Genomic DNA, 13860 nt, shown 5'->3' on the forward strand with positions numbered 1-13860 from the left:
GAAAACTTAGAAATTACCATAACCTCTCACCTTGGAGTGCAATCGAGCTTCAGTCTGCACAAAAGCAGCACAGTGTAAAATGTTTAAATGTTTATGTTAAAAAAGTCAGTGTCCAGGCTGCCCTGAAAGTTGATTGAATTTGAGAAGACAAGTTGAGATCATTTTGTAATGATTCAACTTGTCTTTTCAAATTCAGTTAATTTAAAATTGAAGGCAGTCTGGACACTACCTTTTTCAAAGTTGAAACAAACTGTTTATTTACTTCCCACAGTCATGGAAAAACTGGAAAAGTCATAGAATTTAAAAATTATTTTCACGGTCATGAATGTTCATGGCAATTCATCCAGCAGCCTGGACCAAGTGGTGGATCGATTGATAGAGAGGATATGTATATGTATATGCACGTCAAAGTTGTTTTTTTCCCAATGTGACAGCCCAAATGTTGCTTAAAAAATACATTTAACACTAACAAATCACCACTCACTTTATAAAGTACATCAGCATAAAGAGTGGTGCCACCATAACTATAGTGACTATTGCTACACACTTACAGCATCTCAGTATAAATATTATTTATTCACAAACTTAGTTAGAGCTATTTATAATCAATTTAATTAGCTCTGAATCCTTGGTTGTGGCAAGATTTTTTTTAATTATGGGTCCTTGAAAAGTCATAGAAAAGTTTTGAAATTTGGTCCATGAAAATGAGTAGCAACTCTAATTCATAAACATTGATGTCCTATCCTGAAACAATCCTCTGTGGTCCCCACCCACCTGCCCAAGCCAGTGTTGGCAGTATGTTTCCAGATGTAGACATGCATGTCATCTGAGGCTGAGAAACAGTTAAAATCAGTGATAATTGTGGTGAGAATACACTCTGACTGCCAAACACCTGGACAGCACACAGCTGGCTATAAGTCATGTTTTCATGAGGGAGTTCTGATGCTGAGGCCACTGCAGGAACATTGTATTTCTATTCATTAAACATGATATTTTCTCAGCCAGTAGCAGGATCCCTCCAGTGTCTACTGAAGCTGAGTCTCTGTGTTACACAATTGGTCTCTCTACACAATGTTTCAGGTCCAGTTTGTCAGCTGACCACATAGATCCAGCTGTTGTCAAACCACTGTGGTCTTTCCACTGAGGAATTTGACAGAATGTTTCCAGTATCTCAATAAAAAAAGGGTCAAGGCTTTGGGGAAGAGGCTATCCAACTCTTGCAACTGACATCAGTGTCCACCCTTCCTCTCACGCGTGGCCAAAAATTTAGAAAACTTGTTTTTGTTTGGTTTCCATCATGGCTAAGCAACGCGACATAGAGTCTCTTGCTCTTCTGTGAGAAGGGCTCAGAGTGAGCAGTAATTTGTTTTGTTTCTATCTTCTGGACACACTGAGCAGAGGAGAAAATGCAAAGAGAGGGCAACATCTGGCACGGATCAAACGAAGAAAACGTAGAGTTGTTTCATTTTTCTGGATTGAAAGCTTGCAAAACAACCCCACTTGAAATGACATTGCAAAATCATTTGCTCCGAGAGTTTTGGGACTGCAAAACATTACCTCACTTAGGGAAAGTACACCCAGATGAGCAACATGAATGCTTGGCCAGCTGAGAAACTTTATATAACATAGTGTGTACCAACACCAGCTGCCACATTCAACAAAACAGTATATGTTCTCTTCCAAGTCCTGCACAACCATCTACTATAGGAACCCTCCCCTTTGTATCTCCACCTGACTGATTATGTGAATTACAAAGGTACACTGTATGGAATTAGAGAGGAAACCTCTGTCTTTAATTATTCATCTTTGCGAACAGTGGGCCACAAACACTGAAAGGCCTTCCAGCCATCCTGCACAGGCTTAAGCATGAATTATGGATGAATTGGAAAGACCTTAGTGGCAGCAGACACTGTTTGGGGTGACGGACCTCTTAAATTTGTCCCATCAAAACTCTAGATTGCCTTTTTCGCCAAATTATAATCTGGATAAACTCAATTTACCCTGTTGATTTTGGACTTTCACACATCGGTTGTAGTTTTAGTGCATGCATATGTCACAGCTGAAGGAAATTCCCATTAAGAAAATACTGTGGTTTTCCAACACCATAAAATCATAGCTTTGTACATTAATGTATGCCATGTGTCATATTCAGCAAGCACAAATCCTATAGCAACAGCTGCCCATAAACACACTAAATCTTGACTTTCTCATATATTTTCATTAGTGTCATTCTGTGCTGTTACAACATATTTCACACTGTTTGGGTTTATTATAATGCCCAGGGTGATATGATGTCTGTATTTCTAGAGTTAGATGTACAGACACTAACAGGGAACAAGATGCAAACATCTCTGGACCTGTAGATGATCTTTAATGGTCAAAGAGCTTCAGAAAATTCTTATCTAATATCATACAACACTTTGATTTATATGTTAATGCTTTAAACTAATATGTGACAATGTTAAAAGTAGGGCCCGACCGATATGGATTTTTGGGGGCCGATGTTGATTCCGATATTACGGAATAAAAAATGTCAATAACCAATTTATTGGCCGATTAAGTTTTCACATCTTTCAATTTAAAAAAAAGACAAAAATATGACGTGTACACTCATGGCAGCTTCATTAGACTAAATCTATTACTTTTAAAATGTTGTTGACTGTAAGAAAGCTGATAATTCTTCTTCATGGTTATTATTGAGGTGGTAGCGGGTGTTGATGTGAGGAGCATCATACTGAGGTGTCTGATAGTTTGTCAACCCCTGCCTGTTAGACTGTCTCCTGATTTACCCTTGTCTCATCATCATCATCATCATCATCATTATTATTATTATTATTATTGTAGGGGCTAAGAGCGTTTATTCTAATACACGTGGCACTACCAATAACACAGAGCGATAGACACAGTAGGATTAGGCCAATCACAGTGCAGCTTGCTTCAGATGATGTGTGGTAAAGTAAGCGGATATACAGAGTCGCTCGGTCTTCCGATTGGACAAAAAGACCAAAACAAACCTCTGACCTCTCTCCAAAGGAACCATGGTAAACCAATATGGCGTTTAGTATCGATGCTAATATACTTTTGACAGAGCCAGTTTGCTTTGCTCTGCACAGCACACAGCCAATCACTTAACTCCCCTGTTTGTCTGAAAGGCATTCTGACGAAAAGTAGCAGTATGACATGCAAAAAATCTTCAGGAAAAAATCATATGTGCAGTGGTGTTGTCAAAAATAATCATACATGCTGATTCTGAATATTTAAAATTGGTTTAATACTCATTTTCTGCAGTATCGGTACACGGTACCAGCTGTTCTTTCTTGCTCTGTCCTATTGTTAATGTTTACAGTTTTCTACTACTGACCAAGAAAACAGAAGTCATTCATCAGCAATCTTATAAAACTAATAAATCATGTAAGGTCAGTGTGAAGATTTCCCCTCGCATTGAAAATTGTATTGAATATCAATATTTTTCAAGGTATTTTATCAAATCCTAGTATTGTGACAACACTGTTGTTAAAAAAATATTTTTTGTGAAAGGTGGCAGGATGAAATGCCAATTTATGATAATGAGCTGAACCCATATAATGTTGTAAATGTGTAAATTTAATTGCAGTATTATTTATTTTTTTGTTTGTTTGTACTTTCGTTCATTCATTCATGTATTTATTCAGTTCTTCATATCTGCTCTGTGTCTCAATGTTGACTCCGGCTGTTTTATTCTCTGGCACCAGAGAATGATATTTAGCTTGACCGCCCCCTGATTGACACCACAGCTCACTGCCCACTCAGAGCTACTTTCTGCTGCTACTTGGACACTGAATTCATTCAAATGAAAACATTTTTGTTCATACAGTAAATACAGCATGTACAGTAAGCCACTGTTGATGTGCATCGTGTGTCTGTGTGGGTTGTTTGCATAGGAAACTAAGCTGTACTGACCATGATGTGCCACAAGCATATTCCACCAGTTGTGGCAGTGTGGTAATTAAACTTGGACCTGACTTCTTTCCACATAACTGGCCAATAACTGGACAGACGGTCTGAGCCCTCCTCAGGTTGATCATATGACCTGTTCCTGTCTGCTGCACTCTCGAAACAACTCACAGAAAGCAGCGATGCTCAACAAACCTCCACTATGACCCTGTTTGATTTACCCTAACTGATTACCACAAATGTTGTTTTCTCTTGCTGTATACTGTCATCTGATGGCTCTCTAACTGGCTGGTGGAGTTTTCAAGTGTGCCTGTGTGTGGCCTCAATGAGTTGGCTAAATCACGATTAAGTTACCATGACAGCCGTGACCTCCTCCAGTGTCTTCTTAGCCAGAGAAACAGACAGCCACAAGTTTGTAAATGCTCCATAACCCCAAATCCTTTGACTTCCTTGAAACATTTTTTTGTGTTTTAGGGCTTTCCCACACAAGAATTATAGTCTTTACTGTATGGAGGGTTTAAAAGGCCCAAATAAAACCATATCAAACAAATAAGGAAAGTGATATACAATACACAAGTTTACATGTATTGCTTTTTTATGTATACATTTATTGTGTCATAATTCAATAAAAATCCATATGTTAGACGTGTAGGATTTAAGGGGGGAATATAATAAAAATTTTTTTAGTGTAAAGTCACTTAAAAAAAGGATTGCTGTGCTTTCCTTACCTTACAATAAGCCATTTATTTGTAGATAGATAGATAGATAGGTACTTTATTGATCCCGGGGGAAATTTATATAACCAGCAGCATATTAAACATACAGAATAGAATATAGACCAAATACATACATGTACATAGGAAGTGGGTCCCTTTATGGAGATTGCCATGTTTCTACAGTAGCCCAGAATGGATAAACCAAACACTGGCTCCAGATTCACATTTTTACTTTTTTTTTTTTTTTTTTGTTGCCATTTTTGTCTTTTTTTTTTAGTCTTTCTCGTTTTTTTTTTGTTTGTTTTGCCTATTTGCATCACCCACTGCAGTTAGCAGCTCCTCTGAATTGAGAGCATAGCAAAACCTCTGATTTTTTTTTTTTTTAGTTGTTGGAATTTTTTTATTTAGTGCTCTTACCATTTTAAATCACCGATCGGTTTGTTTTTGAGAGGAAGAGATCTTTGCAGTAAAAACCTCGTGAATGTCTGGATCAAAAATAAGGTGAGCATACATAAGCAAGTAATGGGCCAGTGTCCCGTCTGTGACATGCGAAACGTGTCGGAGAAACACCTATTTGTAATGTGAAACTGTTTTATTCAGTGTTTGTAGTGGTTTAAATCACCTGGACCATTTGTTTTGGAGAAAAAGAGACCTCTGCAGATAATTTGCCTCCTGGGGAAAAAAAACCTCCTGAACAATGAACAGTGAAGGAATTTAAGTCTAAATTCTTGCTTGTGTTGTACGTCGCTTTGGATAAAAGCGTCTGCTAAATGAAATTGTAGAATTGTAGAATTGTAGAATTGTAACTGGGAGAAGTTTCAGCTGGTTGCAATCTGCAAATCTGCCACTAGATATCACTAAGCCTCCCTTACACACAATCCCTTTAAAAGTACAATTATGTACTTATTATGTTATCTTGTAATTTAAGCATTTAAATCTTCCTTATTTCTATACTACAGCACTTACTACAGATTAAGTGTTAAGCAGAGGCAGCAGTTAGAGTGCACTACAAGTTTATGAAACCTTTTTTGGAGCCGTATATCAACATTTTGGCACATTATTTTCATTTGAGAGCCTGGACTTTTTTCATGTGTCTGCTGAGCATCTCATGCATACAGTATGCTTGACATTTATCACATGCAAAGAGAACATTTTATCTCCTCTTGAAGAGCCAGCTGCTCAGACATTTGTGGAAAGGGCATTTAGTCGACTGGCAGGAGCTGCAACAGAGAGGGATGAGAGGATGGATGGACAGAAGGAGGAGGGAAGGAGTGAGGTTCTGCTCCTAAATCTACATAATCCCCCTGACAACAAGGGCGGACAGGGCGGGATGAGTGTGGTGGTATGGACCACCCTGGATCTGGCATACCAACAGACAGAAAGTCAGCGACCAAACAGCCTGAGCTGCCGCAGTGTTGCTGACGAGATGTGACAGTGACAGAGCAGCTGTGGAGCCAGAGAGGTTGGACTTGTGTGGACCGTTGTCTGTTTGACAAACACACACTGTCATACACACACACACACACACACACGTATACAGACGGAGGGGACATAAACTAGCTCACACAAACAGAACAACTGAGACACTAATAGTCACGAGAATACAAATATTCACATACTGGAAAACTGGACTGCTGTCCACATCTGCTTTTTTTCCCCAGGGATTTAAAAAGGTCTGGTATTGTGCTTTTTATGGAAAAACAGTTGATTATTTGCACGTCAAGCAGACATGGAGCAACATCAGCAGCTGACAGAAAATTTTGACGCGTCAGCTGATACATGGCCACTTAAGGTTGACCAGTTAGCTTATTGCAAAACTTTCTCTGTCGCTCAGTGCTTGACAGTAAGATTAATCCCTACTTTTATGCTCAATTTGTAAAAAGGGGCTGATGAGAGCTGTGAAACTGAATTGAAACAGCGAAGTTTAAAAACACACTAAAACTTCACTTTACTTCGTATCATGTGCTATTGTGTGTATTATTTGTCTTGTGTGTGTCTTTTTTTCTCTTTATCTTGTGCAACCTTGTATTATCATGTCATCGTGCTGTGTGTTTGTCGTGGCTTGCAGAGCGACTGCAAATGCGAATTAGCTCTAAACTATAATCTGGTGCAGATGGGGGCCAGCAGGAAAACATGTTTTAGCCCCTATAATAGTCCTACCTGGAAAATTAAATAAACATTTTTCTTGAAAATATTTACACTGCATTACCTTTTTTTGCAGACAACCCTTTCTGACAGGGAGGACAAAAACAGTAATTTTAGTTCTCTGAACACAAGGGCTGCTGGTCTACCGCTGCTTCAATCAGTTAGTTGGTTTGCATTATTGTCTCACTTTGGTGAATCCAAACTATAGATCCTATGAACGCTGAAGTCACACAAAAACGCAAACCCACCAACTGATCGAGGGAATAGTAGACCAGAAGCTCATATTTTCAGTGATGTTAAATCACTGTATTTCTCAGTGGAGTCTGGCTTTAAAGAGACGAATATATAACAGCTTCAGTTGCCCTGTGCACAAATATGCAAAAGGCCCCACCACCTCTCCTACATAGGAGCATGACACATAGTTTTTTGGGTGATTTTGCTAATTTTTCATTGTTGTTGCATGTTTTTGTAGTCATTAGGAATCTTTTTGTAGGTTTGTGTCTCTTTTTGGGTTTTTTTCTGTGTCTTGTTAGGGTTGTTTTGCCTTATTTTTGGTTGATTTGTGTCTTTTTATAGTCATAATGTGTCTCTTTTGTGGTTGTTTTGTCTATTTTTTGTGTCTCTTTGCAGTTCATTTTCATCTCTGTCATCATTTTGAGTATTTTTAAGTGACATTTTGCAGGGCTATGCCATGGGCTTAGATTAGCACTTTGCTCCCCTGGGTTGGTTTGAGGAGTTTTCTTGGACATTTGTTGTCTAACCGCAACACTATAACCTTAACCCTCACCACTATGCACAAACTTAGCGTTTACCCCTAGAAAAAGTACTAAAAGAAAGTACAAAAAAGGCCTTACTTTTGATGATTAGTTGGCTCAGATTTGGTCCTCACATTTCTAGAAATACCAATAAACACACATGCACACACTGTTTTGATCATCAGCTCAGACAGCCATCTCTCACTCGTGTTTCCTCCCCTCTTTTCCTGTTCTCATCTTGTTATCCCCTCCATTCTTTCATGTTCTCTCTTGTCGTCTCCCTCTTGCGTGCAAAGCCTTCCATCAACACAAGTCTGACTTGTAAGCAACTAGAAGATTGTGTTCTGTTCCCTCTCTAATCTGCACAGCCCGCTGAGCTGTTGCATTATTTATGTTTGTCATTATTCCTCCTTTGAGCCGTGGAGGCACATGCTTTCCCAAATATTGTTAATTTTTCCATGTGACTGCTTTTGCAGGAGAGGAATGAGAGGCGTGGTGGGATAGAAATTGATACACCATGGCGTGCCTGCAGGGTCATGGAGGCTGAAAAGGTTGAGTATGATGAAGAAATGGCACAGTTAATTAATGCCATACACACAGTTACAGATCAGACCTAGATCAGACTGAAAGTATACCCAGCTGTGTCACATTAGTCTCCAAAATACAAAAAACAGCTCATTTCTTCTTGTATCATTTGATGCAGCCAGAGTACATTATTTGTATCCACCCTTCTTTATTTGTGAATGTTCCCAAATATATTAGTTTTAAAAATGGATTAACTGATGAAAGGTATGAACAGGTTTTCTACCATAATCACCGGCTAAAAGTCTATGATTATCCACGAACCATGACCTTATTGAAAATTACTGTGCGTTATGTCATCTGCACTGGCCCACATCCAAACCATCTCATATCATTTGTTATTACTCCACAATAATCAGTTGCAGATGGGCATGTCTCATAGGTTGGCCTCATCACAGGTTTAGTAATCTTAGAAAAACAGCACAGAAAGAAAGACATACAGTTTCCTTAATTCGATGGCACACAACTTTTGCACCTGTTTTTCATTTCTGCCTCCACTACAAGACGACTGTCTGACAAAACCATGTCACATGCTGAGGTCACATGGGGCTGTTTCTGATGTTATTGTGAAAATTCTAGTGTTTCCAAAACAACAACATGAGAAAATATCTGAATGGAACACAGTGACGATAAAATAAACATATAGATTATATTTCCACATCATAAAACACAATGGCAGACTATTTATTTATTTATTTGTTTATTTTGTGGCTATATAAAGGTGGAGCTAATCCATACATTGGTGGGGCTCAAATCAATGAATGCATGAGAATTAATACCGCCCTCTAAAGAACCACAGATAATACTGGAGTTGAGACAATAACTATGAGATGATTTTACTGACTCCTTTTTTACACACAACACCAAGCGCAACAGATGCACACACCAGCCCCTAAACCTTGCGCATTTTAAATCCTGTGTCACTCTTCACATATACACACACACATAGATAGAGAGAGAGAGAGATTTATAATTAAATTCAAATATATTTAAACTCACTTCTGGCAGGTGGAGAAAGCGGGCTCCTCCCTGTCCTGTTTCTCCTCAGATGCAGATAAAAAGTTAACCAACATGCTCGGCATATTTTCTGTCCGCGGGCGTTTGAAAATGAAACAGTCCATTTTGATATTTCAATTTCCCAACTTAAAGCCAGTTAGCTACTAGCTAGTTTTGAGGGCGGTAAATGTAAGCTGGTAAAGGCGCGACCACACGCAAGTGACGTCAGTGACACAACGTGTCTGAGCTTACCCACTGATCTCAAGTCGGTGATAACCGCACGAGTAGCCTACCAACCAGAAAATTGAATGAATGAAGGGCGATTCCACTTCTGAACTTGGATCAGTTTAATGTGTGAAACTGCTGCCATCACTGCACGACACTGCATTACGCTGTTAGGATGCAGAGGCGCTGTTGGACCTTGTCAGTGGGAGAGCACAGTGTTCAGGCAAACATATATGAAAATTAAAGGAGTTGATATGGTACTTTTCTTGATTGTTCAATGGTAGGTCTAAGGTGGGGCTAAGGCAATTTCTGGTAGGGCTGTAGCCCAACCAAGCCCTTAGCTGCTGTCGCCTGTGGATATCAAATGCCTTTTTAAAATCCCTGCCAACATTTGTATGTGGGGCCTATATGGGTAGTAAATATACCCAAAATGAGGCCTACATTGGATGGTGGACGGCTTCATATTGGCCCCATACCAATTGGCCTATCGCTAAGCCCCGCCTTCGAACACCACAAGCCAATCACATTTCGTGCAGCTGCACAATGCACTCAGACATCCTGCTAGTAGACCTAAAAGGAAAGCATCAGAAATCTTTATTGTCCTGCGATTTTATTTGAATTTATGCAGTTACAACTTAAAAAATGGTGAAGCGTTGTGCATAGGGTAAATGCTGATACGAGGTATCATGAGAAGCTAAAGAATGGACTATATTTCATCTATAAACATCACATTATCAGAGTAAAGTGTCTCCTCTGGATTAAGCAGCTCAACGTAAAGATTATGTCTTCATTTGTTCTAAGGTAAGGCAGCATAGTGTTAACAAATTTTGCTGCAAAGTGACAATTTTATATAACCTCATACATTGTGTCAGAAACATTGTGTATAACGTCACCTTGCAGCAAACTTTGCTAGGTAACGTTAGCTTAAGTTAGCTAATAGCTGCTAACGTTATGGTCAACTTCAGCTCTGTAACATTAGCTCGTCATGTCATCTGTTTAACTTAGTATTAGTATTTTTATTAGTATTTTTATTCTTTTTATTCATCAGCGTTAACAGTAACAAAAGGTTGTAGCTAAAGCCAACCCAGCTGAAAACCATTAAAGTTAGCTTATCTGTAACTTTACAAAACAAGCAAAGGCTAGCTAATGCTAACACCATGGCATTTTAAAGACCCTTTTTTGGGCTTCTTTCTCAAATAAGAAGTTTCTGTCCCCAAAAGTTCTGTATAGTGTCTTTGGATATGTCTTTTACAGTGACAGGTGATTGATAGTTTAGGCAGCGCTCAGAGGAGCTGACTGTTTGTCTGAGTGAGCTAAGGGGGCGCGGGTTAGCGATAGGTCAGTTGCCTACATGGGTGGGTCCACCCACATAGACAGACCCCACATGGGTTATGCAAGGGTTACCTGGGTACCCAATGGGTATGGAGGCAAAATGGACATCTTTTCTGGGGTCACTTTGGTAATCCTTACACTGTAACAAGTTGCTGTCAAAAATATGATCAAAATCTGGGGGCGCCCAGTGATTTAGTTGGTGGAGCTGGCGCCCCATGTGTGGAGGCTGTGTCCTTGCCACAGTGGCTGTGAGTTCGATTCCAGCCTCAGCCCTTTGCTGCATGTCATCCCCTCTCCCTCCCCCTTTCATGCTACAGCTGTCCTATCTCTAATAAAGGCAAAAGCAAAAAAAAAAAAACATATCTTAAAAAAAAGAGAACAAATAATAACAATAATAATAGTTTTTCCAAAAACAGTAAAACACTGTAAATGTTGATGCTTTTTCAAGCAGACTGTTCCAAACTTGTAAAATAGTGCTGCTTTGATGGTGCTTTTGGCGTAAAATAGCTATGCCAAATGCCATCTTTTGAGTCTGCACGAGTTATTATACACTGCCAGCCAGCCGGATGTCACCTGCCACATCCACATGATACAGGCCCGGACGACATCAGATGAGAATGCAGCCGGATGGAACCTATCTGATCTGCAAGATACACCACTAGATGGCATCAGGTTTAAACACTGCTAGTAATTATTTTATTCAAAGTAGCCCTAACAAAAGGACCAAAATCTGAGACAGTTTAGCTACAGTATTACACTGTTAACCTCAGATTCTACTGTAGAATACAGTAACAAATGTAACAGTAATTTACTTTGGAAGTAACTAGTGACACCATAAAATAACAGTATTATGCTGGCAACTACAGCTGCGAATAGATAACCATAATTTTATGGGAAAATGTTTGCATTGGCATGTGACCAGTATGGCACCCATGGACAATCCCATATGGTGCCCACTTTTCAGACCATTTACCTCCCACTTGGCCCCACATCCAAATATTGGCTGGGATTTTTCCTACCAAAAAAACATTTCACGCATTTCTGTTATGCATGTGAAGTGATGGCAAATATTGTGATATAAATTGACTTTCCATACAGTTTTACTGTGCAGTGTCACATGTCTCAAATGAAAAGGTTGATTTGCCATGGAAACAAGTCAAACAATCCCACTTTTGGACCTGAATGACAAAGTTAACATGAACATTTTCACAGTAGCACTTCAGCCAGAGCAGTTTCCAGTGGCCACTGAAAGCATGCACTTGTAATTAGCAAGGATTTAATACATTGAGGAAATTTATGGGGTCAGGCTGGAATTAAATTGTTCCAGGCAGGTTCACATCCATCCTGGAATAGGTCACCCCAGCCACACACACACACACACACAAACACACTTACGCCATTGGCCTTTTTACTGTGCCTTTCACCTCCAGTGAACATTACAGCATGGATACAGCCATTCAAAGCATCACAGTGCCAGTTTGTCATTTAAAGAAATACAGAGGATAAATTTTAAACATTTTGAAACCTTAAAACTTCTGGCATAGTACTTTAGCAAAGTAATTTTTTTAAAGCATTTGGATCACAAATGACGACCTTCATTTCTGATTACACATACAGTAGGGTGCCTTTTTAACGAGCAAGGTCGTACATTTTGAGTTAGCTCACCTTCAGCACATGTTTTACGGTTTAAAACACATTAAACTGTCTCATTTTAAAGATCTCATTTTCATGGTGTGAATCAAAGTGAGGCAAAGTTCACCTGGCTGAGTGTGTTTGTTCAAGGTCACACGACACTGCTCACATCCAACAGCTTCTCTCAGGGGTGTACGGGCCCCCAATGAGAGAATGGTATATGTCTGCGGTGGGAAACTAAATTCTGAAAAAGGAGCTTTCTTCTTCCTTTAAAAGAAAAAGTACCTTAGCTGGCCTTCACCACAGTGAGGAGGACAAAGTTCAAATCCCGCAAATGCGCTGTACAATCAAAGCTTTTCTGACGTCCAAAATTATACCCATTAGAGGACCCGTATTTGCCCTGAATACCATCTCATTTAGCTATCTTTGGCATCCACTGTAATTAAAACACAAGATATAGATTACTGTGGTTGAGGATTCTCTTGCGTTTAAATGCTGCATTGTTGACAACTCGCAATTTTCAGCTTTCAGAGTTTTTTTCATAGGTCATGTCCTGTTCTAAGGCCGATGGAGTCCATCATTAGGTGTGTGGGTGATAAAGACAGTTCTTCTGTTTCTCTCCTATGGCCATTATGAGCACTTGCTGTCATGCACGACATCTTTCTCATAAACAGAGACAAAAGAGAATGCCTCTCACAATCTATAATGATAATGCAATCGAAGGTAATGACAGGGAGAGATCTGAAATATCAGCTCTGCAGAAACAAACAAGGTTACAAGGTCCAGTTTAACCAGAGTTATAGAGAACAATGGGATAAAAGAGGGCTTGTTAGTGTATCCAGAGCTGCCAGGGTCCGCTGCTAGTTTGACCTCATTACTGGGGCTTATACTAGTCACAGAGCTGACGAGGGGCGGAGCGGCACAGTTAAATGCCCTCGACAGACACGACAACCCCATGCCAAGAATGCACACTCATTTGGCATGCAGCATGAGACTGACCCACGAAAACTTTTTGCTCGGAATCCTCACAACCATCAGTATGTTCATAAAAAAATGAAATATTACTAGCAGTGAGTAGAGCATGCAAGGGAGTATTTGCATTTCAGCAATGTAACTTTCTTGCAATAACCTTTTGTTAGAGCAGTATCATAGTGTGATTTGAAACAGAGCAATTCTGAAAAATCAGATGCATCAGGGAGAGTTTGCACAGGGTTGATGTAACCTCTGCAACATAATAGTTTTTGGGAAACAGGGTACATTTGTCCCTTTGAAACCAGAGTAAAACATTAAAACATTATAAACATTGGGAAAAGGGCAACGAGCAACTTGCCAAAAATGTCCCACAAATTGCCAGACATTAGTAAACTGTTACAAGAAAATGAGCTGAAAATTAGTTTTTATAAAGGGTAGGGGATGTTTTAGAAAATGATTTAAAAACTATGTAAAAATATTCAGAAAACTATAGCTGTAATTATTATAATTATATCTTTAAAATTATGTTACAGAAAAAAATGTATAAATAAATGGTTTTTAATTTTCAGCAA

The sequence above is a fragment of the Plectropomus leopardus genome, chromosome 21 (genome assembly GCF_008729295.1).
Source record: "Plectropomus leopardus isolate mb chromosome 21, YSFRI_Pleo_2.0, whole genome shotgun sequence".
Lineage (NCBI taxonomy): Eukaryota > Metazoa > Chordata > Actinopteri > Perciformes > Serranidae > Plectropomus > Plectropomus leopardus.